At 39.9% G+C, this 12,907-nt stretch overlaps 3 long non-coding RNA genes across 3 annotated transcripts; all 3 read right to left on the minus strand.

Moving 5' to 3' along the window:
• Positions 1-1,036: 1,036 nt before the first annotated feature.
• Positions 1,037-1,588, minus strand: LOC149225665 (uncharacterized). Its single transcript, XR_016246979.1, has 2 exons — positions 1,338-1,588; positions 1,037-1,081 (listed from the first exon to the last, which is right to left on the minus strand). It is a non-coding gene; the product is annotated as an uncharacterized LOC149225665 (long non-coding RNA).
• A 4,820-nt stretch (positions 1,589-6,408) lies between these two features.
• Positions 6,409-6,960, minus strand: LOC149225666 (uncharacterized). Its single transcript, XR_016246980.1, has 2 exons — positions 6,710-6,960; positions 6,409-6,453 (listed from the first exon to the last, which is right to left on the minus strand). It is a non-coding gene; the product is annotated as an uncharacterized LOC149225666 (long non-coding RNA).
• Positions 6,961-11,781: 4,821 nt separating this feature from the next.
• Positions 11,782-12,333, minus strand: LOC149225667 (uncharacterized). The gene is made up of 2 exons (XR_016246981.1): positions 12,083-12,333; positions 11,782-11,826 (listed from the first exon to the last, which is right to left on the minus strand). It is a non-coding gene; the product is annotated as an uncharacterized LOC149225667 (long non-coding RNA).
• Positions 12,334-12,907: the final 574 nt, after the last annotated feature.

A 12,907-nucleotide genomic window follows, 5' to 3' on the forward strand; every position in this document is an offset into this window, starting at 1 on the left:
GTTTCCTTTATGTGACCATGCTAAACCGCCAATCAGAATTGTGAATCTGATTTTGAATGTATTTTAGAGCCGAATGTTGTCCTCTTCCATTTCTATGACTATGTGAAATTGTGGAAAACTGTGGCCTGTAAACAACTTTCAAAACCATTATAATTTCCTCTTGTACAGCTTTCGATTGTAAGCTGGGAAGCACCAAGTATTCATGTTTAGTTTTCGAAAAACAAATGTTTGAATATTTGATTTTTCATCAAGATTACCATTTACCAGCTGCTTTGCTATAGAACTGAAACAAATCTAGTAAATCCATAAAAGGTAAGCATGCATCCAGGACAATCTTCTATGCATCGCCATGTTGCTTCACTTCATCTGCTTCAACCATTATTTCTACCGCAATTTCGCCCTTGTCCTTTCAGTTTCGGAACCCAAGATGCCGACCCCACAACATTCCATAAAATGTTTACAGTTTCAATTCGGTCCTCACCATTGGCTGTGGTTTCCAACAAACTCGGATATATTATGATGACCATATATTGGCGTTGGAAAATGAACTATAAACAAGGTGCAAAAAGACAGTAAGGAACAAAAAAGTGCACCACCAGTGATGCTCAAGAAGCTCTTCGAATCAATTTCCATAAAAGAAGTTTTAAGAAGATCAAACTCTTTTGTCAACAATTCTATAGGCGATGCTTCCAATACAACTCTAGGTAGTATAAGGATTGATGGCGCATTTTAGTTTCAGGATGTGTAACATGTGCTCATGAATTTAACATCTAAAAAATGCCCAGGAAATAGGTCTGATAAGCCTAACAATTCTCTATGGTGGATTGATATGACTCTCCACTTACCTTGAAAATATAGTAGTACCATCTTGATTCCAAAGGATATTTAGTTTTGTTTAGACCGCAATAAAGCTAAGTCAGTAACCGTCCTGAAAACTTGTTGAGGATACATCGGGGGGTCTTCAGCGAGTGCCTGGTGTATTAAAACAGTGGAAGGAGTCATTCCAGGTACAGTTTTCACCTCTATTACCGACACCTGATAATGGACGTTGGAGGTGGGGTAAGATTTATGCCTGTTCCACCTTGAAATTTCTCCTCGAGTGACAGAATGTCACCACCTTCTTTGACAGTAATGCTAGGATTGAGAGAATGCATTTCACCTTTAGTACCCATAACCCCAACAGTTACTCCAACCCGTCTATTCACTCCATTCCATAAAAGTCCGGACTGTGTAGACCCACCATGTTTAGATACAACAAGAATATCGTCGGTCTCAATAAAAGTCTCGAAAATGAACTTTTCTGCAGGTGGATCTGGCATCATAATCATACCATGCACCTTAGACAGAGTATTGGGAAGGATATGTGGATGATTTTCTCGCAAGACCAGCACATATTTCTCCAAGTCTTCCTTGCAACATAATCTTGCAACACCAGTTGAGCAACCATCTCCTGTAGGCTTAATACATAGCGTTGGAGCATCGAGCATGCTCGTTAGACTATGCCAGAGGTCTGACGTTGAACTTGCCAATAATTCTTCTCTGCTTTGTACCACCTTGCTTATAGTCAACACCCCTAAATTTGACAAATGGTTAAATACAAGGGATGTAACAACTTTATCCATACAAATCCTTGAAGCGGATACACCTGGACCAGTGTATGACACTTCGGATGTTTCTAGCATCGATTGGAGTGTCCCGTCTTCACCAATACCACCATGCACTTTCAGTTTTTGTTTTTCGGACATTCATCAAGAAAAATATATATCATCAAATATATCAGTTTATTATTTCTTGTTTGATTCCATGTCTGTCAAGGTTTGAATACATTACTTGATCCCTCATGCTAGATGTCATTTTAGCCCTCCCAGGTTCTATATCTTCTCTGCATGCTCCAACGACCTCTTCTACCGTATGCCGTAAGACTTTAATCCGCAAGTATTTCAGGATTCACCACAGGAGACAACGAACTGTACTAAAGGTGAATTTAGAACTTGATGACCACAATTAGAGGACCGAGGTTTATTACTTTAGAACCCTGCAATTTTCACCACAAATGTGACCCTTAGGCCCAGAATTTTGAAGGCTTAATGAAGCCGAGCCATAGGAGGCTAATCGATTGCTCTGATGTAGATACTCTGTTTCTGCCAAATTCAGATTCTTCCATATTGGAATCGTCCTTGGTGGAAGCATCAAGCCTGTATAATGCCACCCACCATGCGTGTGCTTACTGCCCAAGAAGTTTGCCATACATTGCTGTCCATTTTCACGAGAAACATTTTGCCCAAGATTGTGACTATTTCCAGCTTGTAAAGCCTTGCCATCGCCCATCATACATGCTTGCATCAATGTCATCGAAAGATGCTGTCAACACAAAATATTGGCCTCGTAGTTCTGAATAAGTCATGTCTACTTTCTTCAAATTGTTATATTATCAAATCATAAATGAATTTGCAGCAGATTGTCGAGTGAAGCTAGAATGCGGGCTTGTTGAGCTCTTGCTCTTGCCAGAGCCTGTTCATAAAGCTGCGGAGAATGTAAATCCATTTCTAACTTTTGCAGGGATTGTCTTCATCATCCACATCAAAACATTGTCATTTGAAGAGCTGTAGAGCTATAGAATGTCATGACAAATTACATATTAATGATTTCTTCTTCAAAACAGGGTTTTGAAGAAGAATCTATCTCTAACATGAGACGGAGTCTAACATCGGCTCCATTTGGGATGGCAGCTGCAGCTTCCTGGAGGTGCCAAGAACCGCAGAACTTTGGGAGAGCAGACCGTGCCTCCACCATTGGGCAATGGAGTCATCATCAACAAATCAACACTTGACTTATTTTCACACTGAAACTGAACTCAAACAAACTAAAAGCCAACTGAAACAAGATGCTGCCCTTATGGCTGCTTATTTATGTACATAACCTATTCTAATCTGCTGTACAAACAATAGATCAGGTAATGCTAAAATGCCAAATTAACCATGCAAGTAAACCTGAAATTGAAGCCGCTTGAGAATGCTGCCACGAAGTCACAGATGCAATTGCTGGCAGCCCTTCATGCACATGGTGACCCTGGTCAGGTACAAGACAGCCTGATCTGTCAATAAAACTGAAAAATGTGTCCATGTATGCTGCGATAGGATCACGGACAGCAGACTCTGTTGGCTGCCCCAACTCTGCAATGCATATTTCCAGCTGCACATTGTCAATGTGTACCTCTATAGGCAATTCTGTTATTGCTTGTTTTGATGGAGGAAGGATTTCCAAAAACTTTTTAGGGTCTTGGAAATCATAAGACTGAATTTGCTCATCGAGATACTGAATCTCATTTTCAACTCTTTCAACCACTAACTCATAAAATCTAGTTTTGCCTTCAAAAAGAAGCTTCGGAGATTTCACACATTGAAGGAAAATACTAAAAAATTCTACATTAATTTCAATATCCGCTAACAACTTTCTAATGCCATCTAGAGCTTCACAAAGTGCAGGGTCTGCCACATACCCTACCATTGCATGAACATATCAACAGGCACTGGAATGTCTGGATCAAGTTGGAGTCGCCAGGTGAATGATTCAGCCTTTCAAGTGTCTGATCGTTGTCCACTATCAACAATCAGATCTGAACTTGATATATGTACTGGGGTAAAGTGTCAATGAAGCGCTATGTTCACAAATCCCACGGAGATAGACTGAAGCAGCGTTTATCTACTTGCGCTGATGTAAAACAAGAGCGTTTTCGAAGGCTTCTGGCGTAACTTCAGGCTCCGTCTAAGACTTATGAAACAAACACATCAATCAACAGACAAGTTTGTTCTTCCCCAGTATGGTCGCCAATATGTTAGCGCTTGAGATTTCACCTCAGGCTGAAAAGGTAAACCTTCAAGGCTACATCAAACCATTTCACCTCGTAGCTAGCCCTACGAGGTATGAGAAGGCTCTCTCGGGTCAGATTTGATAGATCTTTCAATAGGATTAGGCTGACCAATTAGGATCAAAGATATTAGGCTAGTAAATTGATAAAGGGGGGTTGATTTAATGATTTTTTGGGGTTTTTTAATGGAATGACGGGGCTTTTCTGGGCTACATGGGAAAAATCACAGCTTCAAACAGAAATATATAATGACTACACAGGTTATCAACTGAGGCAAGGTAGGCATGCAATTTAACACCAAATCTGGTTTCAAATGGGATGGCAAGACTGGTGAGGAGCTAAGGAGGGCAGACAATAACTCTGAATCCTCCTTAAACAGTAGAAAACATCGAATGCGAACAAACTTATAGGAGGAGCATATAATACTATGAATTCCTACCTAATCACTTCATTTGTTCAGCTTGAAAGGGTCATGAAATGAAATGGAACATAACTGATTACATATGAGACAAAGGGAAAAACTTATGCTAAATCAACATACCACATGAATCTCAGCAAACAGAGCTGTGAAATTCCATTAAATTCTCTATCATAAAACTGTACAATACAAAGCTCTCTGCTTCTCCAGCAGCTCCCAGCGCTCAGAAAAACTCCCTCTCTCACACTCTCTCCAAAAAACTCCTCTACAAATGAATTTTTAATACATTAAATAAAAAAGCTGCCCAAAACAGGGGCGCTGTTTTAACTAACTACCTCCGCTCTCCCAAATGATTATTTTTTTTATACATTAAATAAAGCTATTCTAAAAACAACCGATTGATCCCACAAAACCTCTGCGCTGTTACCATTACAAAATTAGAAATGAGCATTTTCTATGTTAAATATAGAACAGCCTTTCCCTAAAATCCTCTAATGACTGACACATGGATCGTAAATCCTGCTTGAATCATTAATTAAAATCTGGGGAAATAGGAATCGAATCCTATTCTGTTGTTTTGGCACCGTTTGAATAGATGGAACTCCGCCCTGAAAAGACTGTAATTTTCCTATTTTGGAAGTGCATGCGTTTGAACAACTCCGCCGAGAGCAAAGCAATTAACTGACCCGCGAACTCCAGTCGTTTACTCCCCACATAGTCGTTTAACTGGCATCTAAATTAAGCATGGCCCCCAACATCTTTTCGACGACCATGTCTGCTAGAAACATCATCCTTAGCGCTGGTCTCATCAGAAAGATGATCCACATCAACCTCACTTCAATCGGGTGGGGAATACCATCTCACGAAATCTTCTAAGATACAACCTGGATTGATAGCCTTGAATGCCTGCATATCAGATAAAGGTTGAGAACATCCAGCATCGAACATCTGGCCCAGAAATTTGTACAGGCTATCATCATGGATTTTTTTTTGTTTTTCTTTCATTGCAGCGACTAATTTCATAAAGACTGAAGCATCAAGTTTCTTTTATGTGACCATGCTAAACCGTAAAAATCTGAAAGTGCAGTTTCCTTTATGTGACCATGCTAAACCGCCAATCAGAATTGTGAATCTGATTTTGAATGTATTTTAGAGCCGAATGTTGTCCTCTTCCATTTCTATGACTATGTGAAATTGTGGAAAACTGTGGCCTGTAAACAACTTTCAAAACCATTATAATTTCCTCTTGTACAGCTTTCGATTGTAAGCTGGGAAGCACCAAGTATTCATGTTTAGTTTTCGAAAAACAAATGTTTGAATATTTGATTTTTCATCAAGATTACCATTTACCAGCTGCTTTGCTATAGAACTGAAACAAATCTAGTAAATCCATAAAAGGTAAGCACGCATCCAGGACAATCTTCTATGCATCGCCATGTTGCTTCACTTCATCTGCTTCAACCATTATTTCTACCGCAATTTCGCCCTTGTCCTTTCAGTTTCGGAACCCAAGATGCCGACCCCACAACATTCCATAAAATGTTTACAGTTTCAATTCGGTCCTCACCATTGGCTGTGGTTTCCAACAAACTCGGATATATTATGATGACCATATATTGGCGTTGGAAAATGAACTATAAACAAGGTGCAAAAAGACAGTAAGGAACAACAAAGTGCACCACCAGTGATGCTCAAGAAGCTCTTCGAATCAATTTCCATAAAAGAAGTTTTAAGAAGATCAAACTCTTTTGTCAACAATTCTATAGGCGATGCTTCCAATACAACTCTAGGTAGTATAAGGATTGATGGCGCATTTTAGTTTCAGGATGTGTAACATGTGCTCATGAATTTAACATCTAAAAAATGCCCAGGAAATAGGTCTGATAAGCCTAACAATTCTCTATGGTGGATTGATATGACTCTCCACTTACCTTGAAAATATAGTAGTACCATCTTGATTCCAAAGGATATTTAGTTTTGTTTAGACCGCAATAAAGCTAAGTCAGTAACCGTCCTGAAAAATTGTTGAGGATACATCGGGGGGTCTTCAGCGAGTGCCTGGTGTATTAAAACAGTGGAAGGAGTCATTCCAGGTACAGTTTTCACCTCTATTACCGACACCTGATAATGGACGTTGGAGGTGGGGTAAGATTTATGCCTGTTCCACCTTGAAATTTCTCCTCGAGTGACAGAATGTCACCACCTTCTTTGACAGTAATGCTAGGATTGAGAGAATGCATTTCACCTTTAGTACCCATAACCCCAACAGTTACTCCAACCCGTCTATTCACTCCATTCCATAAAAGTCCGGACTGTGTAGACCCACCATGTTTAGATACAACAAGAATATCGTCGGTCTCAATAAAAGTCTCGAAAATGAGCTTTTCTGCAGGTGGATCTGGCATCATAATCATACCATGCACCTTAGACAGAGTATTGGGAAGGATATGTGGATGATTTTCTCGCAAGACCAGCACATATTTCTCCAAGTCTTCCTTGCAACATAATCTTGCAACACCAGTTGAGCAACCATCTCCTGTAGGCTTAATACATAGCGTTGGAGCATCGAGCATGCTCGTTAGACTATGCCAGAGGTCTGACGTTGAACTTGCCAATAATTCTTCTCTGCTTTGTACCACCTTGCTTATAGTCAACACCCCTAAATTTGACAAATGGTTAAATACAAGGGATGTAACAACTTTATCCATACAAATCCTTGAAGCGGATACACCTGGACCAGTGTATGACACTTCGGATGTTTCTAGCATCGATTGGAGTGTCCCGTCTTCACCAATACCACCATGCACTTTCAGTTTTTGTTTTTCGGACATTCATCAAGAAAAATATATATCATCAAATATATCAGTTTATTATTTCTTGTTTGATTCCATGTCTGTCAAGGTTTGAATACATTACTTGATCCCTCATGCTAGATGTCATTTTAGCCCTCCCAGGTTCTATATCTTCTCTGCATGCTCCAACGACCTCTTCTACCGTATGCCGTAAGACTTTAATCCGCAAGTATTTCAGGATTCACCACAGGAGACAACGAACTGTACTAAAGGTGAATTTAGAACTTGATGACCACAATTAGAGGACCGAGGTTTATTACTTTAGAACCCTGCAATTTTCACCACAAATGTGACCCTTAGGCCCAGAATTTTGAAGGCTTAATGAAGCCGAGCCATAGGAGGCTAATCGATTGCTCTGATGTAGATACTCTGTTTCTGCCAAATTCAGATTCTTCCATATTGGAATCGTCCTTGGTGGAAGCATCAAGCCTGTATAATGCCACCCACCATGCGTGTGCTTACTGCCCAAGAAGTTTGCCATACATTGCTGTCCATTTTCACGAGAAACATTTTGCCCAAGATTGTGACTATTTCCAGCTTGTAAAGCCTTGCCATCGCCCATCATACATGCTTGCATCAATGTCATCGAAAGATGCTGTCAACACAAAATATTGGCCTCGTAGTTCTGAATAAGTCATGTCTACTTTCTTCAAATTGTTATATTATCAAATCATAAATGAATTTGCAGCAGATTGTCGAGTGAAGCTAGAATGCGGGCTTGTTGAGCTCTTGCTCTTGCCAGAGCCTGTTCATAAAGCTGCGGAGAATGTAAATCCATTTCTAACTTTTGCAGGGATTGTCTTCATCATCCACATCAAAACATTGTCATTTGAAGAGCTGTAGAGCTATAGAATGTCATGACAAATTACATATTAATGATTTCTTCTTCAAAACAGGGTTTTGAAGAAGAATCTATCTCTAACATGAGACGGAGTCTAACATCGGCTCCATTTGGGATGGCAGCTGCAGCTTCCTGGAGGTGCCAAGAACCGCAGAACTTTGGGAGAGCAGACCGTGCCTCCACCATTGGGCAATGGAGTCATCATCAACAAATCAACACTTGACTTATTTTCACACTGAAACTGAACTCAAACAAACTAAAAGCCAACTGAAACAAGATGCTGCCCTTATGGCTGCTTATTTATGTACATAACCTATTCTAATCTGCTGTACAAACAATAGATCAGGTAATGCTAAAATGCCAAATTAACCATGCAAGTAAACCTGAAATTGAAGCCGCTTGAGAATGCTGCCACGAAGTCACAGATGCAATTGCTGGCAGCCCTTCATGCACATGGTGACCCTGGTCAGGTACAAGACAGCCTGATCTGTCAATAAAACTGAAAAATGTGTCCATGTATGCTGCGATAGGATCACGGACAGCAGACTCTGTTGGCTGCCCCAACTCTGCAATGCATATTTCCAGCTGCACATTGTCAATGTGTACCTCTATAGGCAATTCTGTTATTGCTTGTTTTGATGGAGGAAGGATTTCCAAAAACTTTTTAGGGTCTTGGAAATCATAAGACTGAATTTGCTCATCAGATACTGAATCTCATTTTCAACTCTTTCAACCACTAACTCATAAAATCTAGTTTTGCCTTCAAAAAGAAGCTTCGGAGATTTCACACATTGAAGGAAAATACTGAAAAATTCTACATTAATTTCAATATCCGCTAACAACTTTCTAATGCCATCTAGAGCTTCACAAAGTGCAGGGTCTGCCACATACCCTACCATTGCATGAACATATCAACAGGCACTGGAATGTCTGGATCAAGTTGGAGTCGCCAGGTGAATGATTCAGCCTTTCAAGTGTCTGATCGTTGTCCACTATCAACAATCAGATCTGAACTTGATATATGTACTGGGGTAAAGTGTCAATGAAGCGCTATGTTCACAAATCCCACGGAGATAGACTGAAGCAGCGTTTATCTACTTGCGCTGATGTAAAACAAGAGCGTTTTCGAAGGCTTCTGGCGTAACTTCAGGCTCCGTCTAAGACTTATGAAACAAACACATCAATCAACAGACAAGTTTGTTCTTCCCCAGTATGGTCGCCAATATGTTAGCGCTTGAGATTTCACCTCAGGCTGAAAAGGTAAACCTTCAAGGCTACATCAAACCATTTCACCTCGTAGCTAGCCCTACGAGGTATGAGAAGGCTCTCTCGGGTCAGATTTGATAGATCTTTCAATAGGATTAGGCTGACCAATTAGGATCAAAGATATTAGGCTAGTAAATTGATAAAGGGGGGTTGATTTAATGATTTTTTGAGGTTTTTTAATGGAATGACGGGGCTTTTCTGGGCTACATGGGAAAAATCACAGCTTCAAACAGAAATATATAATGACTACACAGGTTATCAATTGAGGCAAGGTAGGCATGCAATTTAACACCAAATCTGGTTTCAAATGGGATGGCAAGACTGGTGAGGAGCTAAGGAGGGCAGACAATAACTCTGAATCCTCCTTAAACAGTAGAAAACATCGAATGCGAACAAACTTATAGGAGGAGCATATAATACTATGAATTCCTACCTAATCACTTCATTTGTTCAGCTTGAAAGGGTCATGAAATGAAATGGAACATAACTGATTACATATGAGACAAAGGGAAAAACTTATGCTAAATCAACATACCACATGAATCTCAGCAAACAGAGCTGTGAAATTCCATTAAATTCTCTGTCATAAAACTGTACAATACAAAGCTCTCTGCTTCTCCAGCAGCTCCCAGCGCTCAGAAAAACTCCCTCTCTCACACTCTCTCCAAAAAACTCCTCTACAAATGAATTTTTAATACATTAAATAAAAAAGCTGCCCAAAACAGGGGCGCTGTTTTAACTAACTACCTCCGCTCTCCCAAATGATTATTTTTTTTATACATTAAATAAAGCTATTCTAAAAACAACCGATTGATCCCACAAAACCTCTGCGCTGTTACCATTACAAAATTAGAAATGAGCATTTTCTATGTTAAATATAGAACAGCCTTTCCCTAAAATCCTCTAATGACTGACACATGGAGCGTAAATCCTGCTTGAATCATTAATTAAAATCTGGGGAAATAGGAATCGAATCCTATTCTGTTGTTCTGGCACCGTTTGAATAGATGGAACTCCGCCCTGAAAAGACTGTAATTTTCCTATTTTGGAAGTGCATGCGTTTGAACAACTCCGCCGAGAGCAAAGCAATTAACTGACCCGCGAACTCCAGTCGTTTACTCCCCACATAGTCGTTTAACTGGCATCTAAATTAAGCATGGCCTCCAACATCTTTTCGACGACCATGTCTGCTAGAAACATCATCCTTAGCGCTGGTCTCATCAGAAAGATGATCCACATCAACCTCACTTCAATCGGGTGGGGAATACCATCTCACGAAATCTTCTAAGATACAACCTGGATTGATAGCCTTGAATGCCTGCATATCAGATAAAGGTTGAGAACATCCAGCATCGAACATCTGGCCCATAGAAATTTGTACAGGCTATCATCATGGATTTTTTTTTGTTTTTCTTTCATTGCAGCGACTAATTTCATAAAGACTGAAGCATCAAGTTTCTTTTATGTGACCATGCTAAACCGTAAAAATCTGAAAGTGCAGTTTCCTTTATGTGACCATGCTAAACCGCCAATCAGAATTGTGAATCTGATTTTGAATGTATTTTAGAGCCGAATGTTGTCCTCTTCCATTTCTATGACTATGTGAAATTGTGGAAAACTGTGGCCTGTAAACAACTTTCAAAACCATTATAATTTCCTCTTGTACAGCTTTCGATTGTAAGCTGGGAAGCACCAAGTATTCATGTTTAGTTTTCGAAAAACAAATGTTTGAATATTTGATTTTTCATCAAGATTACCATTTACCAGCTGCTTTGCTATAGAACTGAAACAAATCTAGTAAATCCATAAAAGGTAAGCATGCATCCAGGACAATCTTCTATGCATCGCCATGTTGCTTCACTTCATCTGCTTCAACCATTATTTCTACCGCAATTTCGCCCTTGTCCTTTCAGTTTCGGAACCCAAGATGCCGACCCCACAACATTCCATAAAATGTTTACAGTTTCAATTCGGTCCTCACCATTGGCTGTGGTTTCCAACAAACTCGGATATATTATGATGACCATATATTGGCGTTGGAAAATGAACTATAAACAAGGTGCAAAAAGACAGTAAGGAACAACAAAGTGCACCACCAGTGATGCTCAAGAAGCTCTTCGAATCAATTTCCATAAAAGAAGTTTTAAGAAGATCAAACTCTTTTGTCAACAATTCTATAGGCGATGCTTCCAATACAACTCTAGGTAGTATAAGGATTGATGGCGCATTTTAGTTTCAGGATGTGTAACATGTGCTCATGAATTTAACATCTAAAAAATGCCCAGGAAATAGGTCTGATAAGCCTAACAATTCTCTATGGTGGATTGATATGACTCTCCACTTACCTTGAAAATATAGTAGTACCATCTTGATTCCAAAGGATATTTAGTTTTGTTTAGACCGCAATAAAGCTAAGTCAGTAACCGTCCTGAAAAATTGTTGAGGATACATCGGGGGGTCTTCAGCGAGTGCCTGGTGTATTAAAACAGTGGAAGGAGTCATTCCAGGTACAGTTTTCACCACTATTACCGACACCTGATAATGGACGTTGGAGGTGGGGTAAGATTTATGCCTGTTCCACCTTGAAATTTCTCCTCGAGTGACAGAATGTCACCACCTTCTTTGACAGTAATGCTAGGATTGAGAGAATGCATTTCACCTTTAGTACCCATAACCCCAACAGTTACTCCAACCCGTCTATTCACTCCATTCCATAAAAGTCCGGACTGTGTAGACCCACCATGTTTAGATACAACAAGAATATCGTCGGTCTCAATAAAAGTCTCGAAAATGAACTTTTCTGCAGGTGGATCTGGCATCATAATCATACCATGCACCTTAGACAGAGTATTGGGAAGGATATGTGGATGATTTTCTCGCAAGACCAGCACATATTTCTCCAAGTCTTCCTTGCAACATAATCTTGCAACACCAGTTGAGCAACCATCTCCTGTAGGCTTAATACATAGCGTTGGAGCATCGAGCATGCTCGTTAGACTATGCCAGAGGTCTGACGTTGAACTTGCCAATAATTCTTCTCTGCTTTGTACCACCTTGCTTATAGTCAACACCCCTAAATTTGACAAATGGTTAAATACAAGGGATGTAACAACTTTATCCATACAAATCCTTGAAGCGGATACACCTGGACCAGTGTATGACACTTCGGATGTTTCTAGCATCGATTGGAGTGTCCCGTCTTCACCAATACCACCATGCACTTTCAGTTTTTGTTTTTCGGACATTCATCAAGAAAAATATATATCATCAAATATATCAGTTTATTATTTCTTGTTTGATTCCATGTCTGTCAAGGTTTGAATACATTACTTGATCCCTCATGCTAGATGTCATTTTAGCCCTCCCAGGTTCTATATCTTCTCTGCATGCTCCAACGACCTCTTCTACCGTATGCCGTAAGACTTTAATCCGCAAGTATTTCAGGATTCACCACAGGAGACAACGAACTGTACTAAAGGTGAATTTAGAACTTGATGACCACAATTAGAGGACCGAGGTTTATTACTTTAGAACCCTGCAATTTTCACCACAAATGTGACCCTTAGGCCCAGAATTTTGAAGGCTTAATGAAGCCGAGCCATAGGAGGCTAATCGATTGCTCTGATGTAGATACTCTGTTTCTGCCAAATTCAGATTCTTCC

This window comes from Pinus tabuliformis, chromosome J, assembly GCF_031772625.1.
Source record: "Pinus tabuliformis cultivar Carrire ecotype Pingquan chromosome J, CPIR1, whole genome shotgun sequence".
NCBI classification, from domain to species: Eukaryota; Viridiplantae; Streptophyta; class Pinopsida; order Pinales; family Pinaceae; genus Pinus; species Pinus tabuliformis.